Here is a 12,327-nt window from a genome sequence, read left to right on the forward strand (position 1 = left end):
CTCTATCTCATGAATAAATAAATAAAATCTTTAAAAATAAATAAATAAAATGGCAACAGTTTTTTTTTTTTTCACTGCTTTATAGTGTCAGGGTAAATCAGAGGACAGTGTGCCCAGAATGCTGCTAAAAAAATGGTCTCGGTAATTTTTTCAGCTACTAATTGTGGAAACTTTGGAAGTATATTTCCTGCTGAGTCATATGACAGACTGAATGGGTAACCATTCCACTTGTGAATTTCTTTTACTCATCAAAGGATTTTTTTTTTTTCAGTGAACAAAGATGAAGTTTTGTTTGACCACTTATCAGTCTTATACTAACATTTTTATCACATGTAAATGAACCAGGCGTCTCAAAGGATTCACAGTTCTTTATCAACTTTCATCCAATTCCCTTACTTAATTTTCAGTAGAGTCATCTCATCCAGTGCAATAAAAGTACTGTTTGTTTTACAGTTGTTGATTGCCTTAACAAAGTAAGCCAGCCGTCTTTATGAGTCAGTCTTAATCATTAAGGTGAACAAAGAATCAATTCACCTTATCTACATTTCTTTTCCTTTATGAAGAAAATGTCAATTCAATCCTGGCTTAGAAAACAGGTTATCACTTTCCTCAACCAAATGAATGTACTTCTAGATAACAGAGCAGGATTTTAAAGTCACTTCTGACTTTGGTGCAAATATGCCTTGAAAGGTAAGCATCCACACTACCAGATTTACTAAATTTTACTATCATATTGAACATAAGAAAATTCCAGAGGCTAATTTTTAAATTTATTTATTTGAGAGCAAGAGAGTGCAAGCACCCATGTGAGCAGGGGAGGGGGTTGGAACAGAGGGAGAAGGAGAGAGGGAATCCCCAGCAGACTCAGGTACCCAATATGGGATGCTACCTTGCCAAACCCCAAGATCACCACCCCTGCCAGGCTCAACTGGTTGAGCCACCCAGGCACCCCCAGAAGGTAATTTTTTAAGGTGAAGGCTCTATGTGAACCATGCTGGAAATGTCCAAAGCCTTCAAAATCTGGCCTCACCGGCACACATATACATGCATTTTTCTCTATGTAATTTCATGCTACCTAAAAATCTCACCTTATTTTGTAGAAGTTTTCTTCTACCCCAAATCCAAGTCTTCATCATTTAAAACTTTATAATAGAGTGCAAGAAAATTGCCAAATTGCTAACATCTATGCTTTTGTCCAATTCTAAGGTAAAGATTCAGATCCAGCTGAATTTACCCGTTATGTTTCTTTCTAAGCACATCAAAATGCATCACTAGAAAAATCTTCCGTAAAGATACTTAAAAATCAGCTTGTCCGCCTTTTTTGGGTCTTCAGCTTGTCCTAAATCTGTAGCACTGGGTGCTACAAGATCTTCTCATTTTCTAAGTATCACAGACTTCTAACCCATGGGAAACGGATTCCTAAGGGAACTTACAACCACCTCTTAAAATCTGCTGGTTGGTTTGTGCTTTTAGCGGCTATTGCTTCTAGAGTCCCCTCGCTTTTTAGTTTCAAATTTGCATGGCCGCCTCTTTGACTTTGTTCAAGAGTCTGTGTTCATCAAGCAGGTACTGCCTGCGGGTGGGAGGAGGGTGTCTGCTGGAGCAAGATGGCTTTTGAGCTAGGCTAATTTGCATCCTGTCCGTCACAGACTGCCTATGCTCAAAGTGTACCTAAATACTACCTGCGCTCCGGGGTTCGCCGCTGCCCGCTCACCGCTCCTTAGCCACGGCTGGGAGGCGCTCTCACCCCGGTCACGCTCACCATCCGGCTCATCCCACCGCAGCTCTGACACGGCGGCGATTTCTGGACGTTCAGGGTTTCCATTACCGTTCGTATTTTCACTAAACTAGTGACACTTCCAGCGTCCCGTTCTTGGCTTCCAGTCCGTGTTCCTGGCTGAGCGCGCGGCTTTCGTGACGAATCACACGCGAAGGCAGAGAACGCGGGCGCCCGGGAAGCGGGACCGAGCGCCGCGCAGGCGCAGTCCCAGGAGGAGGGCAAACCGGGTCGGGGGGGGGGCGCGGGGGGAGGATTTTTTCGCAAAGTGGAAAAGTGGAAAAGCAAAAACAAAACACCGCTTCTGGAGGTGCTAAACTGCCTGGCTGTTTCTGTTTTTATTTCTGGCTTTTGTTCCTGAGGAACAGGCGCGGCCTTCGGGGCCTTGCGAAGGCTGCAGAATTCCTCCTCCCCGGGACCTGCCGCCAGCCAGCGCGGCGGCGAGTTCTATCGGCCGCGTTTGTTCTCGCCGCGGAGTTCGGATCTCCCGTATTTGTTGACAGCACGAATCCACCCCGATTGGGAGGGATGGAGCTTAGAGGGAGCGGGGGGAGGAAGGCACCACCACGCCAGAATAAAAAAAAAAAAAACTCTCTTCTCGCGGCCGCCGCAAACATCGCGAGATCTGCCCGAGCGCCGAGCGGAACCTCCGAGGGCACGTCTGCGCATGCGCCTGACGAATTCCTTTTTAGCGCGAAAAAGTTTCGAAGCTTTCTGAGGCTTGGCCGTAAGCCGAATCTGCCCCTCCGCAAGGGTCCGAGGGATTCAAACACACAACACTACCTTCTTCCGAGACTTTGCAGCCACAGCTCTGCATGATTGCATGGGCGTCCCTTCTCCCCGTTTAATAGCCATTGGCCGTGAATTCTGTGTGAGACGAATTTTCAGCGAATCCACTACTCAAGCAGTTGGGGTGGGAGAGCCCATCAGGGTTTCAAAATGAGGGTGATGACTTTTCTGTATTTGGGAAGATGACTCGGGGACTTAGAGGAGTAAATCTGAGAGGGCCAAGATTTTTAATTTTTTTTTTTTTTAGAGGAGTCAATCTGAGAGGGCCAAGATTTAAATTTTTTACTTTATTTTTTTTTAGTGGAGACTAAGGGAGATTGTTGAACTAAGGTAATGCAGTGGGAAGATGGGAAAATTTGAGAATTTGAGAGGTAAATGAAGGCAGGAACTATACCCCCCACGAGGGAAAGGTGAGACTAGAAAGACCACTGTTGGCAGTGGAAAAAAGTTCCTTGAGATAGTGTGAACCTATGCTTGTTTGTAAAGGTAGAAATGATTAGGCCGTGATTTGTAAGGTGAAAATTGGGAAGTCCCTCCCTGAGTGGGACAAGGAGGATTCGAAAAGCCGGAGTCCTGAACAAGGGCTGAGGTTAGGGTTAGAAGGAACCGTTTAAGGTAACAGGGGTCAGGTATTTGGGAACTGGCTTGAGAGAACTGACTAATCTTACCTCTTTTGCAGGATACATGGGACACTTGCACAAGCTTTGGATTTTGTCCTGCAGCATCTGACTGGTACCATCCAGACACCCGAAGCGCTGCCTGCCAGTAAGTCCCCTGGTTCCTCCCACCTCCCACCCACCCTGTCTATACCTCAGCCAGAATGAAGTGTGGATTTCATGGAGTGAAGCGGTGGAATTTAGTTACCAAGTCCGTTAGACATACCACTGGTGCATGACAAAAATACATACTTCTAGCTCTGGCTTCCCAGTTCTCTAGGTATTAGAGTCCCTCTTGATACTGGCAGCAATTTTATGCAGCTTAGCCACTATATTTTGAATGTATGTGTACTGCCCGGAGTACAAGGGACAGGAGGGATGGAGTACAAAATTTTACTAGACCACCAAAGCAGTGGTTTGTAGGTAGGTAATATAACTTCATCTGTAAGAAAATCTAAATATAGAAAGCCGCAGGATTTAAGTTAAGCAGTGATGGACAAAGGATCCAGGTATTATATAATTATATATAATGAAATTACTTCAATAAAGACCTAGATATGGCAGTCCCCTATCAAGAAGTTCTCCCTTGGAGCACTTCATACTGAATTTTAGCAGCCTAAAATGCAGCCTAGTAGCTGGGCTCCATGTGTGCCATTTATGGGAAAATGTTCCCCCCCAAATTCATGGATCCAATAGAATTGGATTTCTGGGAGAAAGCCTGGGTGTCTTGTTTTAGGGAGTGGGATCATCCAGCTGTACGAGGGATGACATCTCAATATGGTGTCACAGAAAGTGTGTGGAATTGGGAATCAGACCTGCAGTTTGCCTCAGTTGGTTATGACAGTTATTCTGTGTGACTTACCTGAGCCTCAGTTTCCCTCTTTGTAGAATAAGGATGACAGTTCCTACCTCATAGGATGATTATAAAGATGAAATGAGGTAGTTTAGAAGGCTGCCTGAGTTACTACACAGAGCTTGATAATATAATTTATAATCAACAAATGAAAGTTTCTTCGTTGAGTATCCCACATTTATGCATGCCATCTGCCCCTCAAATATGGAAGCTCAATGTAGCATAGAGCCATCTCTATTTCAGAGAGGTTGTTTACCTTGCCTTCACATTAGAATAACCTGAGGAGGAACGTCTGCATGGCTCAGCGATTTAGCATCTGCCTTCAGCCCAGGGTGTAATCCTGGAGTCCTGGGATCAAGTCCCACACTGGGCTCCCTGCATGGAGCCTGCTTCTCTTTCTCTGTGTCTCTCATGAATAAATAAATAAAATCTTAAAAAAAAAAAAAAAAAAAGAATAACCTGGGGAGGTTTAAAAAAAGGCCCAGGCTTCACCTTACATCAATTAAACCAGAATCTCTGGAAGTGGAGCCTGGGCATCAATGTTTTTTAAAGCTCTTCATTTTGCTGCTGAAGCTAGAACTACTGCTTTAAGAATTCCCTCTAGAAGGAGAAAGAAATTAGACCTGTGGTTTGAGATGATCAATCTGTATACCTATGTATTCGAAAATTTTTTAGAGGAATAAAGGCTAGTGCTTGAGATGGGCAGATGAATAGGGCATAGTGAACTATATTCAGGAAAAGAGACCACTATAATAAGAATGTGGTAAGCATCCTGATTTGGGAAAGGCAAGTGATGAGGTTGTTAATACAGTCCCCCGGAGTATATGGGCCTTGCTGTAGAGATGGAGGACTTTGAGCCTCCCAAGGTCATCCTTTGAGCTAGCACAGGCAATACCAATGATGATGTCTTTATTGCTTTACCTTGTGTGAATCTCTCTCTTTTTTTTTTTAAGATTTTATTTATTTATTCATGAGAGACATAGTCAGAGACACAGGCAGAGGGAGAAGCAGGCTCCCTGCACGGAGCCCAATGTGGGACTCCATCCTGAGACTCCAAGATCATGCCCTGAGCCGAAGGCAGATGCTTAAGCGCTGAGCCACCCAGGTGTCCCTATCATGTGGTGAATCTTGAGCTGAAGTCCATAGTGGGGTGGAGGAAACTTTTACAACTGGCTCTGCTCCTTGGTTGGGGAGGGGCATCATGGTATCACTGAAGTGTATGTATATGGGTGTTCTTCTCTGGTGAGAAGGTGCTTGTGGGAAAGCATGTGCAGCAGGACATTGACACCGAAACCTATGAGAGTTGTTGTGGCTGCTCTGACTACACAAGTGGTTTTGTTGGTGCTAACACATAAGAAAAGTGAGATGCAAGCTTGTTTTTGTAACCTTTCAGTGAATGTGGAGAGTGACTTGAACAGAAGCAATGGTATGTCTGGGTCAGGCATTTGAGCTTCTAAGAGACAAGTGCCTTTCTAGTAGGACAACTCTAGTTTTTAGGGATATAAGTGATTCAGATGTTGAAACCACCATACTACCTCAGTCTTTGGATGCCTAGATCCAAATGTAGCAGTAATGGCCAGGGCTATCTTCTGCCACATAGGATAGCCTGTCCTTAACTGGGTCCCTTTTCTTGAGAAGCACATTAGTTTGTCTAGTCCCTTGAAAGAACATTGGGGAAATGACTACAAATTACTGGGTAGGGGGAAGACAAGGGAGACTGCAAAGATTATGAAGTGGGATATAGTAGAACATACATAAGTGAGTAGTGGAATCTGGAGATAGGAGGATAGGAGACTTGGGGTAAGGAGGGAAGTGTGTTGAAAGTTAGAAAAATCCCGGGGCGCCTGCGTGGCTGTTGGTTAAATGTCTGCCTTCGGCTCAGGTCATGATAGCAGACTTCTGGGATCAAGCCCCACATAGGGCTCTCTGCTCAGCAGGGAGCCTCCTTTTCCCTCTCCCTACTGCTCCCTCTGCTTGTACTTCTCTCTCTGTCAAATAAATAAATAAAACATTTAAAGAAATAGAAAAATCCCAAGTAGTGACAGTTTAGTTCAGCTGTTATAAAAATATGTTAAAATAGAAGTGCTGCCTGAGATTCTATGACAAGAAGTACCACAGACAGACCACTCTGTAGGACTTACACAATTTATAGGAAGGTAAGGTAAGAACTGATTAGGCTACTCTTGAACTCTCATATCAAGGGCATAAAAAGTCAAAATGAAGACTAGTAAAGGAGTTTCAAAGATTTTTTTTTTTTTTAAAGATTTTGTTAATTCATGAGAGACAGAGAGAGAGAGAGAGAGAGAGGCAGAGACACAAGCAGAGGGAAACCATCCTCCATGCAGGGAGCCTGACGTGGGTCTCGATTCCGGTACTCCGGTATCTTCAGCCCTGGGCTGAAGGCGGTGCTAAACCGCTGAGTCACCTGGGCTGCCCCAAAGAAGATATTTGAATGGAGTTATTGGAGTGCTGTTAGACAAGTCAGGGAGAGAGAAGTGGCCACACTCTTTTCCTAAATGTAGGAGGCACAAACTGGAAGGAGGGGGAAAGCATTGACTTTAAGTCAGGTGGCAAATTGTGACTATTATGCAGGACTGGGTATTTTATTTTATTTTTAAAAGATTTTATTTATTTATTCATGAGAGAGATAGAGAGAGTCAGACACAGGCAGAGGGAGAGGCAGGCTCCCCACAGGGAGTCTGATACAGGACTCAGGACTCCATCCTGAACCCCGGGATCATACCCTGAGCCGAAGGCAGCCGCTCAACTACTGAGCCACCCAGGCGTCCCAAGACTGGGTAACTAACTAACTTACTTACTTTTAGTTACTAACTTTTCTTAACTAAAGGTGACCAGAAAAAGGAATGGGACTACCCAAGTTTATATTCAGGATGGGAAAAGAACCAACCCCTACAGAGTGTTTTCACTGTGACAGTGGAAAATAAAAATTAAATTGCCTTAAGTTAGTCCCCAAAGTCAAGTTTGTTCAATGTGCTGGAACATTATTATTGAGCATCTACTTTGTTTTTTTTAATCTTAGAGGTGTAAGGATGAACTGGATGACATTCTTCCCTATAAGAATTTATGAGTACAATGCAACGTAATATATACAACAGAAGTTATATGTGTGAGAATTAAAGAAGTACTGTAGTAAAAAGGAAGATATAAGTAACTAATTTCAGAGAGGTTGGGAGTAAAAGGACATAGAACCGCATGCAAGATGAAATCCAGCAGGGTTTGAGAGAGGAATAGATGTTCCCCAGGTGGGCAGGGCAGAGGATACCATGTGTCCTGGAAACAGCATAGTGTATGTGTGGGAGAGCCGTGAGCAGAGTGAAGGGTGTGCATAACCAGGTGTGTGATTAAAATAGAGGTGCACTGGAGGCCACAGGTATTATGAGTTTAGAGTAGGAATGTTGATGGGTTAGCCCATGGAGAGTTAATGGAATTGTAAAAACACATGCATACATACTGAGATGCCAGTCATTTCCTCTAACAATCATTTCCTCCCTCTTCTCGCCCTGCCCTTTCATAAAATTTGCCAACTAGAGAGTGCTGAGAGGGCAGTATGGGAACGCCTCTCCATCCTGCTACTTACAACTGATTGGATCCAGCTGTATACCTGACTTAGGCTGAGTCAGACTGCCTCCTAAGAATACAGACCACAACATTGAGAGACAGGGGTCATGTATTTGACCCCAACTTTACTGAAATATGATTGACCAATAAAAATTTTATATATTTAAGGAATACAGTGTGGTGTTTTGATACGCATATACATTGTGAGATTATTACCATCATTAAGCTAATTAGTATATCCATATCACATAGTTAATATTTGTGTGCATGTGTGGTAAGAACATGTGAAATCTATCTTAGCAAATTTCAAATATACAATACATTATTGTTAACTAAAGTCACCATGCTGTATATTAGGTCTTCAGAACTTTGTTACCTTGTAATTCAAAGTCTGTACCCTTTGACCAGAATCTCCCTATTTTCCCCAACCTCCAGCCCCAGTAACTACTGTTTTAGTCACTTACTATGAACGTGACTTGTCTAGATACCACATATAAGTGAGATCATGCAGTATTTGTCTGTCTGGCTTATTTCCCTTAGTATAATATCTTCCAGGTTCATCCATGTTGTCACAAACGGCAGGATTTCCTTCTTTTTATTTTTTTTTTTTATTTTTTTTTTTATTTTTTATTTATTTATTTTTTTTTTATTTCCTTCTTTTTAAAGGCTGAATAATATTTCTCTCTGTGTATCCTATTTCATTTATCGATTCATCTGTTGACACTTAGACTCCGTATCTTGGCTACTGTGAATGATGCTTCAGTGGACATGGAATGCAGATATCTCTTCAAGATATGGTTTTATTTCCTTTAGAGATATTCTCAGAAATGGGATTGCTGCATCATACGGTAGTTCTGTTTTTAAGTGAGATTGACTTCTGGGACGCCTGGATGGCTCAGTGGTTGAGCACCTGCCTTTGGCTCAGGGTGTGATTTTGGATTGTAGGATCAAGTCCTACCTCGGGCTCCCCTTGTGGAGCCTGCTTCTCCCTCTGCCTATATCTCTGCCTCTCTCTCTATGTCTCTCATGAATACATAAATAAAATCTTAAAAAAAGAGAGATTGGCTTACTTTGATAGGAGCATTGAACTTGTAAGGTCAGGTATGTTTCAAAGCCAACTTGGCCTGTTGGGACCAGCTTTTGGGGGCCAGTAATGCAGTGTCAAGTTGGATGAGCTGATATCAAAAGAGAAGCAGGTGAATGTAGCTGATGAAGAGGGAATAGGAGACAATAGGCATTGTAGCCTTGTAGATAAAGAGGGAGAGTCAGTGGCTGCCTTGGCTCTGACAGCTTTCCGGTCCCTTATTTCAGTCCCATCTTAGGTCCGTATTCCTGTTCTTAAGTTTTGTACAGTTCTGAGTCTTTATAATCTTCTTCCACCTATTTACTGTCCCCAGCCTCCCAGACAGCACTGTAAGTGGCTAGTTGTGTTCTCCCCTTCCTTTTTTTTTTTTTGAAGATTTTATTTATTTATTCATGAGAATACACAGGGAGGAGAGAGAGAGAGAGAGAGAGAGAGAGAAAGAGAGAGAGAGAGAGAGGCAGACACAGGCAGAGGGAGAAGCAGGCTACATGCAGAGAGCCCGACGTGGGACTCAATCCCAGGACTCCAGGATCACGCCCTGGGCTGTAGGCAGTGCTAAACCGCTGAACCACCGGGGCTGCCCTGTTCTCCCCTTCCTAATGTCTTGGCCTCATGAAACCATTATGACATACCTTCCACATAAAGAACACACATACATAAGAGGGACATTTATTTAACTTATTATAACTCTGCTATGCCAAGAAAGAGTAAGTATCTTTTTTTTCCTGGAGTTTTCATCTATGTATTAGTTATCTACTGCTACATAACAAGGTTCTCTCATACTGGGACTCCTGGGTGGGGTGGCTCAGTCAGTTGAGTGTCTGCCTTCAGCTTGGGTCATGATCCTGGGACCGAGCTCTGATCCCTGCATTGGGCTCTCTGCTCAGCAGGGAATCCGCTGCTCCCTCTCCCACTGCCCCTCCTCTCCCTCCTGTGTGTGAGCCCTCTCTCTCTCTCAAATAAAAAAGTAAAATCTTAAAAAAGCACACACAAAATACCCTAAAACTTACTAACTTAAAACAACAATAAACATTATTTCATAATTTCTGTGGATCAGGAATTTGGGAGGAGCTTAGCTGGACAATTCTGGCTTGGGGTCTGGCACATAGTTGCAGTCCCAATGTTAACAAGGACTGCAGTCACCTGACTAGGGCTAGAGGATCTGCTGCCATGGCGACTCAGCTGGTTGCTCCTTGGTGCTGGTTGGTAAGAGGCCTGTTTTCCATATGTGAGCCCCTTCATGAGATGGGTTGAATGTCCTTCTGACGTGGTGGCTGGCTTCCGCCAGAATGAGTAATCCAAGATGTTAGAGAGTCAGGCAGAAACTATCCTTATTATGATCTGGCTTCAGAAGTTACAATAGAATCCTTTCTGCCACATTCTCATCACTGGAAATAGGCTACTAAATGAGCCCCACCTACCAGGAGGGTGGTATTAGATATCACCCTTTGAAGGGAGGCATATCAAAGAATTTGTGGATATATTTTAAAACCACCACCACCACCACACACACGTACAACCTATCACAATTGTTAGGTTACAGGAAAAAAAAAAAACCAAAGTGTCTAATTCAGTTTCAAATATAGTTCAATTTCATTATTTAAACAATCCTTTAAAAAAATAATTCTTTTAAGTTGCATAAGTGTCCTTTGAATAAAAATGTTGCATGTTTCATAATACCTCCTAAGAAGGTCCTGCATCTTCTCCAAAGATAACATCCATTTGTATGGAGGGTGGAGAGGGATAATGTACACATCCGTGCAGAATTGGTGAGAGAGATCGTATCACCTGGTTTCATTCTGGACCTAGAGTATATACTGGCAGTTTTCTGGCAAGATACCCTTTATGGGCCTGATCTCTGGGGAACTTGCTGGCCTGCAGTTGATGAATTCATGGCCCATTTTTGGCTTTAGGCAAATCTCCCAGGGAGTATTGGGTACTTCCTCTTGTGGACTCAGCTTCCCCTTGGCCACTGCTATGGAGTCACCTCAGCCGGCCATGGCAGCCCCCCAGCCATGATGGTTAGTTCAGCATCCATGCTTCAAAGGAACAGAAACAGCTTAGGATAGTTGACTGCTCTCTCTCTGTCTGACTACACTGTTAGAGACTTGCCATTGGCCCAAACAGCCATGGAAAGTGCAGAGAGTGAGACATGAGGGGCCTGGGCTTTCTCTCTCTCTCTCTCTCCTCCCTGTGTATTCTCATTCCAAAAGGGTACCAAAGGTAGAGATCCTCCCAACATGGAAGTAGCTCATTGGTATGCAGAATAAGGGCCCCTTAGTGATGTCCATGTCCCAATCCCTGAAACCTGTGAATATGTTACCTTATAAAAATAAAAGGAACTTTGTATATATGATTAAGTTAAGGACCTCGAGAGGGGAGATAACCTGATTTTCTGGGTGGGCCCATTCTAATGACATGGGTCCTTGAAAGAATCTTTCCAGTCTGAGGCCAGAGTCCAAGGCAGATGTGACTGTGGAATAATGGTTAGAGAGATACAAAGTTGTTGGTTTTATTTTATTTTATTTTATTTTATTTTATTTTATTTTATTTTATTTTATTCATTCATTCATTCATTCATTCATTCATTCATGATAGAGGGAGAGACAGAGACACAGGAGGAGGGAGAAGCAGGCTCCATGCCAGGAGCCCAACGTGAGACTCGATCCCGGGACTCCAGGATCACGCCCTGGGCCAAAGGCAGGCGCCAAACCGCTGAGCCACCCAGGGATCCCCAAAGTTGTTGGTTTTACAGATGGAGTAAGGGGGCTGCGAGCCAAGGAATGTGAGTGGCTGGAAAAGGCAAGGAAAGGTTCTCTCTGTAGCTTCCAGAAAGAAATGCAGCCCTACCATCACCATGATTTTAGCCCAGTCAGATTTTTAACCTACAGAACTGTAAGATGATACATCTGTTTGTTTTAAACCACTAAGCTTATGGTAATTTGTTACAGCCACAGTAGAAAATGAATACACTCCAATCCAACTTTAGCTTTGAAAGAGGTCGAGCCTACTTTCCTGACAGCTTTAGTCTCCTTTATCTTTCTTTCTCACTACACTGTGCTGGAAAGCGACAGACTCCATGTGGCGTGTCCCTTGTTCTACTGTAGAGCAGTATTTATTACTTTTTCATTCAGCTGACAAAATTTAAAGATGAGTACAATAAACAATCATATGCTCTTCACCTATATTCACCAATTGTTAATGTTTTGCCATATTTACTTGTCCTTTCTGTATATGTACATACATCAATTTTCTTGTTTTGAACCGTTTGAGGGTAACTTGCATTTGTCTTGACACTTTATCCTGAATACATCAGCATTTCCTAACAATAAGAAAATTCTTCCATAAACCACAATTCCTTTCTCACACGTAATATAAATAACAATTCTGTGATATCATCTAATATCCATTTCACAATACACATTTCCCCAGTTGTCCCAACAATGTTTTATATCTGCATTATATCCATTCTTCCTCCCTCCCCAGTCAGCATCTCAGTAAATCCTATGTTGTGGTCTTTAGTCTCTTTGAATCTGTAACAGCATGCCCTGCAAATATCATACCTTTGTAATTTTTATTTCATGACATT

General features: G+C 43.0%; 1 protein-coding gene across 9 annotated transcripts in view; it reads left to right on the top strand.

Annotated features, from left to right (window-relative positions):
* The first annotated feature begins 261 nt into the window (after window positions 1-261).
* Window positions 262-12,327, top strand: part of GPR19 (G protein-coupled receptor 19) — a 42,229-nt gene continuing 30,163 nt past the window's right edge. Inside the window, exons 1-3 of one of the 9 annotated variants that reach the window (XR_012017698.1) lie at window positions 262-2,722; window positions 3,246-3,331; window positions 7,625-7,825. The gene's annotated coding sequence lies outside the window, so the exon portion shown is untranslated. Of the gene's footprint in view, window positions 2,723-3,245; window positions 3,332-7,624; window positions 7,826-9,383; window positions 9,446-12,327 lie in introns of those variants that run through there. The other 8 variants (XR_012017697.1, XM_072798975.1, XM_072798976.1 and 5 more) reach the window with 8 other exon arrangements.

This window comes from Canis lupus, chromosome 25, assembly GCF_048164855.1.
Source record: "Canis lupus baileyi chromosome 25, mCanLup2.hap1, whole genome shotgun sequence".
Classification (NCBI taxonomy): Eukaryota; Metazoa; Chordata; class Mammalia; order Carnivora; family Canidae; genus Canis; species Canis lupus.